Here is a 13115-nt window from a genome sequence, read left to right as displayed (position 1 = left end):
GATTGAAACAGGGCTGGCAGCAATAGTCTGCTGTCAGACATGCTGATCCTCAGTATTTGGTACTCCTTAGGAAAACAAGTAGGCTACCTGCTGAGAACAAATTACCCCTAAAAAGCCCATAAAGCACTCCAGAGAGACACCTACTAGAACCCTTTAGAGGAGTACAGTAGAAAGAGCTATTAATCTTATCTATCAGGTCTATTTGACTTAGGTGATGTGTGCATTGTATCTCTTTCATTTAGCCATCTTAGCAACCTCAAGTAATGTCCTTCTCAAAATTAATCAGTAACCTTCTTCTCAGCATATCTTGTCTCTGAATATATTTGTAACTAATTTTGCTCTACAAACAGTAATCTCCAACCTGTGGGAAATTTGCCATTGTTCAGTTAAAACCTACTGTTTTAGATCAAGGCAATGGATGTTCACTGTGTAATGGTAAAGAAACATAATACCCAAATTATGAATAAAATTTGATCACCTTGTAACAATTCACAAGACTCATTAAAAGCCATTGGACTTGAGTCTCCTGGGCCTGCATCACTCATGTTATGCTTGAATAAACTGTATGTTAACCTTTTTCACAAATCCTGTTTATTTCTTTCAGCACTACACAAAGAGAAACTTGCAACTTACAGGCTGGAGACTAAATTGTTTCCATAAGAAACATGTGTCAGGAATTGAATAGACTGATGTGCTCTTCTTATTAAAGCTAAAAATGTTTCTCCAGCTTACTCAAAAATAAATAGTAGAGGTGCTTAGTCCCTACTAAACAGTCCACTAGACAAGAAGAATGAAAACTTTACAGACACCGAATCTAAAATCTATCTTAATTTCTCATTCTGACTTCTGATGTTGGTGAAAATCACTTTATAAAACTAACCTCAGCCACCTCTGGCCCTCTACTGCCACGTATTTTCTTAGCTCTGCCTTTCTAATTCCAGTTTTATAACATGTTTCCAACTACTTATCTTTATTTATTTGTTTGACAATTTACCTGGAGATTTCAAAACTGGGTTCCTGACCTGCCTTAAATTTATCCTGAATTCACAGGAAAGCCACTGGCCTTTTCTCTTGAAACGTATGTTTTTTTATGTTTTAGATCAGGTTTCTTGCAGTGGATGTATTGTTGATGGTATTTTCAAAACAGTATTGATTAGATAATACTACCATGCAGAATATGAGTAAAACATATTAATAATAATGCATTGATTATGATATGTATTAATTTATTAATTAATAGTAATGTACACATTTTACAACTTTTGGAAAGCAAGTATCATAAGTGTTATATACTTGTAGATAACCTCAAATGGCATGTCAAATCTTCCTATTTTAACTTACAAGTATCTCCTTTGCTATAGTGTGATTCACAATTATAATAAGCAATATTGACATAGGAAAAAGATAATGGATGTAGGAACCTTTATAGCTTTTCCACTGTGTTTTCTGAGAAATTTGCTTCAGAAAATAATTGATATTCTTCACTGATATTCTAATTTGGAAGATAACAGTTTCATTAGCAAACAAAGTAGCCACAGCTTGTGATTTACAATTTCATAAGAGTCAGTGAAAACAAAAGTAAATATTAAAATATATTCACTCTAATAGAAGAAAAAAATTACATTCCTCAGAAAGGATGGCAAGCTAAAACACCAAGTACTTCTATCTACAGAAAACTAACATGAGACTTCTCTCTATAAAGCAAAGACAGCCTGACCAGATAGGATTCTTCAGATAGAATAATCAAGGAATCTTTAATTAACCACATATAATTCTCACACATGAATTTAATATCAGCCAATAATTAGGAGAATGCAAAATTTCTTTAACAAATGGTATTGGTGAATTAATACAAGAAAGAAATAAAGAAATCTTGTATAAATGTTCTTTGTCTTCCAGAATTCCACTCCTAAAGCAAACTCCTTTTATTTAAGGTTAAGTGTTTCGTAATTCATCTAGAGGGCACTTGAAATAAAGGTCTAATACGTGTCATGCACATAGTTTCTGACCACAGCAACATGCTCACAAAATAAATAGCATTCTAAAACATTCATATTAATTATCATAATCATGAATAGTTAACAATCATTGATTGCTTATTCTTATTTGTCACTCTTCTAAATGTTTCATCTGCATTAAAACTCAGTTTTCACCACAACCCTTGTAGGTAGGAAAAAAATACCATATCTATTTTACAAATTAGAAGAGAGGGAATAACAGAGATTAAAGTAAGAGACCCAGATGGAGTTTCAGGCTCCTGGTTTCTCCTTGGACCAGCCCTATATTTGGTATGATCATTTGGGGAATGAGCCAGCAGACAGAAGATCCCTCTCTCTATTTCTCCCTCTCTCTCTTTCTCTCTCTGTGTATGTGTGTGTCCCCCCTTTATTACTCTTTCAAATACAGAAAGAAAAAAAAGAAAGAAATAAGAATCCAATGAAGACTTTTTTTGTCCTTTTTTTGACTTTTATTTAATAAATATAAATTTTCAAAGTACAAACTTTGGCTCCCCCCCACATAACTTTCCTCCCACCTGCAACTCTCCCACCTCCACTCCATCTCCCATTCCATTCATATCAAGATTCATTTTAATTATCTTTATATACAGAAGATCAATTTAGTATATATTAAGTAAAGATTTCAACAGTTTGCATCCACACAGAAACACAAAGTGTAAAATACTGTTTGAGTACTAGTTACAGCATTAATTCACATTGTACAACCCATTAAGGACAGAGATCCTACATGTGGAATAAGTGCACAGTGACTCCTGTTGTTGACGTAATGATTGACACTCTAGTTTATGCCTTCAGTAATCACACAAGGCTCTTGTCAAGAGTTGCCAAGATATAGAAGGCTTTTGAGTTCGCCAACTCTGATCTTATTTAGACAAGGTCATAGTCAAAGTGGAAGTTCTATCCTCCCTTCAGAGAAAGGTACCTCCTTCTTTGATAACCCGTTTTTCCACTGGGATCTCACTCACAGAGATCTTTCATTTAGGTGTGTTTTTTTTGTTGTTGTTGTTGTTTTTGTTTGTTTGTTTGTTTGTTTTTGCCTGTCTTGGCTTTCCATGCCTGAAATAATCTCATGGGCTCTTAGGCCAGATCCGCATGCCTTAAGGGCTGATTCTGAGGCCAGAGTGCTATTTAGAACATCTGCCATTCTATGGGTCTGCTGTGTATCCCACTTCCCATGTTGGATTGTTCTTTCCCTTTCTTATTCTATCTGTTAGTATTAGCAGACACTAGTCTTGTTTGTGTGATCCCTTTAACTATTAGACCTATCAGTGTGATCAATTGTGAACTGAAATTGATCGCTTGGTCTAGTGAGATGGCATTGGTACATGCCACCTTGATGAGATTGTATTGGAATCCCCTGGCACATTTCTAACACCACCATTTAGGGCAAGTCAGATTGAGCATGTCCCAAATTGTACATCTCCCCCTCTCTTATTCCTACTCTTATATTTAACAAGGATCACTTTTAAGTTAAATTTAAACACCTAAGAATAATTGTGTTTTAATTACAGAGTTCAACCAATAGTACTAGAACAACAAAAAATACTAAAATGGATAAAGTATTAAATTGTACATTAACAGTCAGGACAAGGGCTGATCAAGACACTGCTTCTCATAGTGTCCATTTCACTTCAACAAGTTTCCCCTTTGGTGCTCAGTTAGTTGTCACCAATCAGGGAGAACATATGATATTTGTCTCTTTGGGACTGGCTTAATTCACTCAGCATGATGTTTTCCAGATTCCTCCATTATGTTGCAAATAACAGGATTTCATTATTTTTTACTGCTGTATAATATATTGAGTACATAACCCATAATTTCTTTATCCAGTCTACTGTTGATGGGCATTTGGGTTGGTTCCAGGTCTTAACTTTTGTGAATTGAGCTGCAATAAACATTAATGTGCAGACCAACTCTTTTGTTTGCAATTTCATTTCCTTTGGGTAAATTCCAAGGAGTGGGAGCCTGGGTTGTATGGTAGGGTTATATTCAGGTTTGTGAGGAATTTCCTGACTGACTTCCATAGTGGCTTTACCAGATTCCATTCCCACCAACAGTGGATTAGTGTCCCTTTTTCCCCACATCCTTGCCAGAATCTGTTTTTGGTAGATTTCTGTATGTGAGACATTCCAACTGGGGTGAGGTGAAACCTCATTGTGCTTTTGACTTGCATTTCCCCGATGGCTAGTGATCCTGAACATTTTTTCATGTGTCTGTTGGCCATTTGGATTTCCTCTTTTGAAAAATGTCTATTGAGGTCCTTGGCCCATCTGTTAAGTGGGTTGTTTGTTTTGTTGTTGTGGAGTTTCTTGATCTCTTTGTAGATGCTGGACATTAATCCTTTATCTGTTGCATAGTTTGCAAATATTTTTTCCCATTCTGTTGGTTGCTTCTTCACTTTCCTGTTTCTTTTACAGTATAGAAACTTGTCAATTTGATGCAATACCAATTGTTTTTTGTTTTTTTTTTTTTTTTTTTGACAGGCAGAGAGGACAGTGAGAGAGAGAGAGAGAGAGAGAGAGAGAGAAAGGTCTTCCTTTGCTGTTGGTTCACCCTCCAATGGCCGCCGCGGCCAGCGCACTGCGCTGATCTGATGGCAGGAGCCAGGAGCCAGGTGCTTTTCCTGGTCTCCCATGGGGTGCAGGGCCCAAGCACTTGGGCCATCCTCCACTGCACTCCCTGGCCACAGCAGAGAGCTGGCCTGGAAGAGGGGCAACCGGGACAGAATCCGGCGCCCCGACCGGGACTAGAACCCGGTGTGCCAGCGCCGCTAGGCGGAGGAACCAATTGTTAATTTATATTTGACTACCTGTGCCTCTGGGGTCTTTTCCAAGAGGTCTTTGACTGTGCCTATATATTGAAGGGTTTCTCCAACGTTCTCTAATAATTTGATTGTGTCGGTCATAGATTTAGGTCTTTAATCCATGTTGAGTGTGTTTTTGTGTAAAGTATAAGGTAGGGGTCTTGCTTCATGCTTTTGCATGCAGAAATCCAGTTTTCCCAGCACCATTTATTGAATAGACTGTCCTTGCTCCAGGAATTGGTTTCAGATCCTTGGTCAAATATAAGTTGGCTGTAGATGTTTGGATTGATTTCTGGTGTTTCAATTCTGTTCCATTGGTCTATCCATCTGTTTCTGTAGCAGTACCATGCTGTTTTGAATACAACTGCCCTGTAGTATGTCCTGAAATCTGGTATTGTGATGCCTCCGGCTTTGTTTTTGTTATACAAGATTGCTTTTGCTATTCGAGGTCTCTTGTGCCTCCATATGAATTTCAGCATATTTTTTTCTAGATCTGAGAAGAATGTCTTTGGTATTTTGATTGGTATCACATTGAATCCATAAATTGCTTTTGGGAGAATGGACATTTTGATGAAATTGATTCTTCGAATCCATGAGCATGGAAGATTTTCCATTTTTTGGTATCCTCTTCTATGTCTTTCTTTAAGATTTTGTAATTCTCATCGTAAGATCTTTAACGTTCTTGGTTAATTTTATTCCGAGGTATTTGTTTTTGTGGCTATTGTGAATGGGATTGATCTTAGAAGTTCTTCCTCAGCCATGGCATTGCCTGTGTATACAAAAGCTGTTGATTTTTGTGCATTGATTTTATATCCTGCTACTTTGCCAAACTCCTCTATGAGTTCCAATAGTCTCTTAGTAGAGTTCTTTGGATCCGCTGAATGAAGAATCATGTCATCTGCAAAGAGGGATAGTTTGACTTCTTCCTTCCCAATTTGTATTCCTTTAATTTCTTTTTCTTGCCTGATGGGTCTGGTTAAAACTTCAGGACTATATTGAATAGCTGTGGTGAGAGTGGGCATCCCTGTCTGGTTCCAGATCTCAGTGGAAATGCTTCCAACTTTTCCCCATGCAATAGGATTTGGCTGTGGGTTTTTCAGAAATTTCTTTGATTGTATTGAGAAATGTTCTGTCTATACCCAATTTGCTTAGAGTTTTCATCATGAAAATGTGTTGTATTTTATTGAATACTTTCTCCGCATCTATTGAGATAATCATATGGTTTTTCTTCTGCAGTCTGTTAATGTCGTGTATCACATTGATTCATTTGCAAATGTTGAACCTTCCCTGCATACCCAGGATAAATCCCAATTGGTCTGGGTGGATGATCTTTCTGATGTGTTGTTGCATTCTATTGGTGAGAATTTTATTGAGGATTTTTGCATCTATGTTCATCAGGGATATTGATCTGTAATTTTCTTTCAATGCTGAAACTTTTTCAGGCTTAGGGATTAAGGTGATGCTGGCTTCATAGAAAGAATTTGGGAGGATTCCCTCTTCTTCGATTGTTCCGAATAGTTTGAGAAGAATTGGAGTTAGTTCTTCTTTAAATGTCTGGTAGAATTCAGCAGTGAATCCATCTGGTCCTGGGCTTTTCTTTGTTGGGAGGGCCTTTATTACTGTTTCAATTTCTGTCTCAGTTATGGGTCTGTTTAGGTCTTCTATGTCTTCATGGTTCCATTTAGGTAGGTTGCATGTGTTCAGGAAATCTATCCATTTCTGATAGATTTCCCTGTTTGCTGGCATACAAGTCCTTGTAGTAATTTCTGATGATTCTTTTTATTTCTGTGGTGTCTGTTGTTACATTTTCTTTTTCATCTCTGATTTTATTGATTTGGGTCTTTTCTCTTCTTTTTTTAGTTAGTTGGGCCAATGGGGTGTCAATTTTGTTTATTTTTTCATGAAACCAGTTCTTCGTTTGGCTGATCTTTTGTAATTTTTTTTTTTTGATTCAATCCTGTTGATTTCTTCTCTGATTTTAATTATTTCTCTTATCCTACTAGTTTTTGGTCTTGTTCGCTGCAGTTTTTCTAGATCCTTGAGATGCATTGAAAGCTCATTTATTTGATACCTTTCCAATTTCTTGATGTAGGCACCTATTGTTATAAACTTTCCTCTTAACACTGCTTTTGCTGTATCCCACAAGTTTTGATATGTTGTGCTGTTATCCTCATTTACTTTCAGAAAGTTTTTGATTTCTCTTTTGATTTCTTTTATGACCCATTGTTCATTCAGGAGCATGTTGTTCAATCTCCATGTGTTTGCATATGCTCTACACATTCCCGAGTTGCTAATTTCCAGCTCCATTCCACTATGGTCTGGAAGCTGCATCGTATGATTCTAATTCTTAATTCTTTTGAATTTGCTGAGACTTGCTTTATGGCCTAATATGTGGTCAGTTCTAGAGAAGGTTCCATGTACTGCTGAGAAGAATGTAAATTCTTTAAGTGTAGGATTGAAAGTTCTGTAGATATCTGTTAGATCCATTTGGGCTATAGTGTTAATTAAATCTGCTGTTTCCTTGTTTTGATCTTCTGTCTGATTGATCTGTCTATTTCTGAGAGTGGAGTATTGAAGTCCCCCAATACTATTGTATTGGAGTCTAAGTCTCTCTTTAAGTCCCTTAACATATCTTTTAAATAAACTGGTGCCCTGTAATTAGGTGCATATACATTTATAAAATACTATTTCTTATTACTATAACAATGCCTAAAATAAGATGTTTCATTTCAAGAGTGTGAATATGACTTTTCACATATTCAAATGTTGGAATTATCTAGGCTAAATTAGTTTTAGCTCTGTTATCTACTTAAGAATTTTAAACAATTGACATGATTTTATTTATAGTTATAACTAATTAAAAATTGAAATAATCATAGTAAGCATTTAATATGAAAAAGGACAAAATATATTTCATTAATTTTGGTACTGGCTTATATTATTTTTTTTCTATTTTTTCTTTTGACAGGCAGAGTGGACAGTGAGAGAGAGAGAGAGACAGAGAGAAAGGTCTTCCTTTGCTGTTGGTTCAACCTCCAAGTCCGCTGTGGCCGGCGCGCTACAGCTGGCGCACCGCACTGACCTGAAGCCAGGAGCCAGGTGCTTCTCCTGGTCTCCCATTTTGGTGCAGAGCCTAAGGACTTGGGCCATCCTCCACTGCACTCCCTGGCAACAGCAGAGAGCTGGACTGGAAGAGGAGCAACCGGGACAGAATTCGGCGCCCTGACCAGCACTAGAACCTGGTGTGCTGGCACCGCTACAACATCCAGGGTTGGGCCAGGCTGAGACCAGGAGCCAGGAACCAGGAGCCAGGAACCAGGAGCCAGGATCCAGGAACTTATTCTAGAGTGGCAGGGGCTCACACACTTGGGTCTTGCCAGGCTATTAGCAGGGAGCTCCATCAGAAGTGGAGCAACCTGGACACCAACTGCAATGCCCATATGAAATGCAAATGACAAAACAGACCCAAATTTTATCTTTTTATCAAATAGATCCTTGGTTGGTTCATGCCTTATTAGCTACAGGTTTAACGACCCCTGCACTTTCCTCTCTAAATACTGAGGCTCTATATAAGTACTACAGCTTCACATAATTCTCATGCGTGTCCAATTCTTATCCTTTGCTGGTGTCTACTGCCTTATACCTAAAAAAGTCTAGAGACAAAGAGGAAAATGGGTTGAGAGAAAGGAGTCAGGAAGGAGAAACTGATGGTAAGTTCTGGAATATGTTAATGTTTCTCTAGTTCACAATTCTTGTTTTTATCTACCACTCAGTAAGAAAGAAAAAAGAATCAGGATTAAACCCTTATAAGCTTTTGACATACAGATTTTCATTTTTTCATCTATTTCTGTTCCTACATTTCCCTAATGCAACCTTCACAGTTGTTTTCACTGTCTTTTCAACTTTGCACATAAACACTTCTGTCAGTATTTTTTTAGTATTTCATGGCCAAAAAGATACAACTGAAGCTCCTTTGTTTATATTTAATTGATTTCTTTCCTTCTTATTAGTGCAAAGATAGATACTATTCTATGTTTGATGTCTTAATTCATATTGTATTTTTAATCATAAAGAGCTTAAAGGTATATTTGAATAGTAAATTAGTTTCAACCTAAAATGTATTACCACAGAGTCTTTTAATAATAATAATAAGTGGGACATGTATAGTAGGATGATATAACAATGATAAATGAATATGTGCATAAAACAAAATTCAAGGGTAATGACATAAAAATTGTATAACTAAAAAGATACCAACAAATTTAAATGCTGACAATTATTACTTTTCTTTAACTCTCCTGTTTCTTTAACTCTCTCTCTCTCTCTCTCTCTTTATTTATTTGACAGGTAGAGTTACAGACAGTGAGAGAGAGAGACAGAGAGAAAGGTCTTTCCTCCGTTGGTTCACTCTCCAAATGGCCGCAACAGCCGGAGCTACGCCGATCCGAAGCCAGGAGCCAGGAGATTCCTCCTGGTCTCCCATGTAAGTGCAGGGGCCCAAGCACTTGGGCCATCCTCCACTGCCTTCCTGTGCCACAGCAGAGAGATGGACTGGAAGAGGAGCAACCGGGACTAGAACCGGCGCCCGTGTGGGATGCCAGTGCCGCAGGCAGAGGATTAACCTAGTGTGCCATGACGCCAGTCCCTAACTCTCTCTCTCAATTAAGTAAATAAAGTCATAAAAAAGACACCCTGATCAGTTTTTAAAAATCTACAGCTTTTCAGACACTCTTCTATTTAAAAAATTATTTCATATATTTGAAAGGCAGAGTGTCAGAGAAAGGAAGAGGCAGAGAGAAAGAGATCCTCCATCCCTGGTTCATTTCCTAAATAACCAAAATCGCTGTGTGTAGGCCAGGCTTAAATCAGGAACCTGGAACTCCATCCAGGGCTCCCATGTTGCGGGCTGGGAGCTAAACACTTGGTTCATCTTCTGCTGCCTTCCAGGTGCAGTAGTAGGGAGCTGGAATGGAAGTGGAACAGCTGGTACTCAGACTAGTGTCCTTATGGCATCCCAGAATGCAAGCAGCAGCCCAACCCCCTGCACATGACATCAGTCCCTTAGACACTGTACTTCAGGCTGAAAATATCAGGACATCAAGATTATCAAATATCAAATCTATTTTAACTTAAATATACAGTGAAGTGTTCATTTACAGGTATGTAGTAAAAGCTCTATTGTGGAGATTTTTATGATGAGCTAATGATGTTTTCATAGTGAAATCGGATGGAGAAAAAAAGAGAAGATTGATGAGAAATCAATGACCAGATGGTGAGAAAAATTGCCTATCTAAGCAGACAGAGCTAAAAGGTATTTCATTTTAATACTTGAGAAGGCTTGGCAAATAAGATCATGTTAGAAAAGAGCTAGCCTGATTAGTGTCCTGTCTATCCAAACGAGTGGTAACATGGCCTTTTCATGGTGGAAGCTTAAACAACTTCACAGTATTAAGTTTCCTTTCAATTTTCTAAGAAGGTACTTTTATCGGATTGAGGTATCCAATTGAGTTAAGTATTCTATTTTCATTTTTACAAAATAGACTACTCATTTTATCATTTCAAATATTAAATTTGATGGCTATACAGACAATAGTGTTACAAATAATAATTTGGTAGGTAAAACTATGGTATGCAATGTAGTACATGGCATCTAATACAGTATTATTTTATTTTATTTTATTTTATTTAACTTTCATTTAATGAATATAATTTCCAAAGTACGGCTTATGGATTACAATGGCTTCCCCCCATAACATCTCTCCCACCCGCATCCCTCCCCTTTCCCACTCCCTCTCCCCTTCCATTCACATGAGGATTCATTTTCGATTCTCTTTATATACAGAAGATCAGTTTAGCATACATTAAGTAAAGATTTCAACAGTTAGCTCCCACACAAACATAAAGTGAAAAATAATAGATGATTTTTTAAATGATGATGAAATCAGATCAGACCTATTGTCATGTTTAATCCCAGCGAGAGTCAAGTTGGGAATTAATAATTTCTTCTTTTTTTTTTTTTTACAGAGGATCAGTTTAGTATACATTAAGTAAAGATTTCAACAGTTTGAACCCCCATAGAAACACAAAGCGAAATATACTGTTTGAGTACTCATTAAAACATTTGATTTGTATATGTTCATAAGCACTTTATTGTCACAAGTGAATTCCTTGCAAGAAACAAAACTAATTTTAAATTACATTTATAGGGGCCACGTTGTGGCATGGTGGGTGAAGCCACTGTCTGCAATGCTGGCATCCCATACGGGTGACAATTTGAGTACCAGCTGCTTTACTTCTGATATAGCTCTATCCTGTGGCCCGGGGAGGATGACTCAAGTCCTTGAGCCCCTGCACCCGTGTGGGAGACTCAGAGGTGGCTCCTGGCTCCTGCCTTTGGATCGGCCTATCTCTGCCCATTGTGACCATCTGGGAGTGAACCAGCAGATGGAAGACCTCTTTCTCTCCCTTTCTCTGTCTATAACTCTGCCTTTCAATGAAATAAATAAATCTCTTCCCCCAAAAATAAATTGGGCCTTCAAAATCTGAAACTTACCTATTTATGTCTGAGATTCCCTCTATGCCATTTTCTTTTTATACTTGTCATCTTACAGGAAATAAATAAAGAAACATCAAAAAATTCAATAATATGTGTATTTCCTCCCATCTTACAATTGCATCTTGTAATTTGGCTCCTTTAAAATCTTTATAAAGGAATATGGAGACAGTATTTTAAAAGAGTATTTAGACCATCTTTCAAAAAATAACTAATTTACAGGTTATATTAATGTAGGAATACTATGCAGCTTAGGAAAGATATATTAATTAAATGAAATGCAAATATCTTTGATGCATGACTAAATATAACCTATGAGGCTATAATATGACTGAATTTGAGTGCACTTACTTTGTTTTATTGCTGTTATAATTAAAACCTGAAATAGTTATGTCAAAGGAAATATCTACTAATTTCTACCTATAAAATTTTGTATTAAGTTTCCTATAAAGTAAAATATTTCCTACAAAGAAAAATAATCTTACATGATGTTTACAAGGAGTTTACTGATCAAATACAGTGTGTAAAATGTATTTGTAGTACATAAAACTGTAAAATATTTTAAATGAACAATTTAAACATAAATTCAGAACCTGAAAAGTTTCATTTAAATTGATGTCACACAATACTAGTCAACATAAAGAACTGTTTGTAATTCAGGATTTAAACAATCTATAGTAGAACAGAAAGTAGAATTTACTAAAAAGGCCCTGACTGGACAGCCTCAGATATACAAAGATCTACTTTAAAGTGTGCTTCTCCCTTCAAGGCATTTTTTAAGTATGCACCATAATTTTACTACTTATCATACTATTTTCATGTTTTGCATTCATATGCTTGCCTCTCCACTTGACTCTATCCTCTTTGAGAATTGTCAAAGTCAATTGATGAGCAATTCTCTGCTCCTCCAGGAGCCAGTTGTGTCTGGCATGAAAATTATCTATAGAACTAAACTGAGTACATCACAGCGAGAGAAGCTGCTTTAGTGGTACTGGCTTCAGTTTTCAAGAAAAAAATGAATCAGAAGGAAGAGTGTTGTTTATTGAGTTATTTCTCAAGAAGAAAAGATCTGAAGTTGAAACTCCAAGGACTGTAAAATCGAATAACGGAATCACTGTGAGAAAATGAAGCAATACTAACATACTGGTCAAGATCCATTGAGTTTTATTATTTTCTCATATCTGTTATTTTTATTCCCTATATTTATTATTGAAGTGATTACAAATACCCTAAAACAAAATAAGACTCATGCCCACTTGTAAAGAAAGCAAAAATGTATGGGATAACATTAAAGTGTTTTACATGAGTGCTTTCCAAACTCTGCAAACAGAATATCATTAGTGGTTTCTAGGAAAGTAGCCCTAAGCATCTCATCCTGCCTGTGTGATACTTTTAACTGCAGACATCATTAGCAGGACTTCATTTGAAGAAAGATGTTCCTTTTTCAAATTTTGAAATTTAGTATTCTTAACAAAGCAAGTAGCTTTCAAAAGGAAGGGAGGGAGGGAGGGAGGGAGGGAAATAATGAAAGAAAGAGAAAGAAAGAGAGAGAAAGAAAGAAAGAGAGAGAGAGAGAAAGGAAGGAAAGGAGGGAGGGAGGGAGGAAGGAAGAAAGGGAGAAACAAGTTAGGTTGCCAGTTTGGTATGCCCGCATCCCATATCTAAGCACTTGAGTTTGAGTCTTGCCTCCACTTCTGATCTAGCTTCCTGATCATGTGTACCCCAGGAAGCAGCATATGAT

The sequence above is a fragment of the Oryctolagus cuniculus genome, chromosome 4 (genome assembly GCF_964237555.1).
Source record: "Oryctolagus cuniculus chromosome 4, mOryCun1.1, whole genome shotgun sequence".
In the NCBI taxonomy this organism is placed as follows: Eukaryota; Metazoa; Chordata; class Mammalia; order Lagomorpha; family Leporidae; genus Oryctolagus; species Oryctolagus cuniculus.
Note: the sequence above shows the minus strand (reverse complement) of the source record.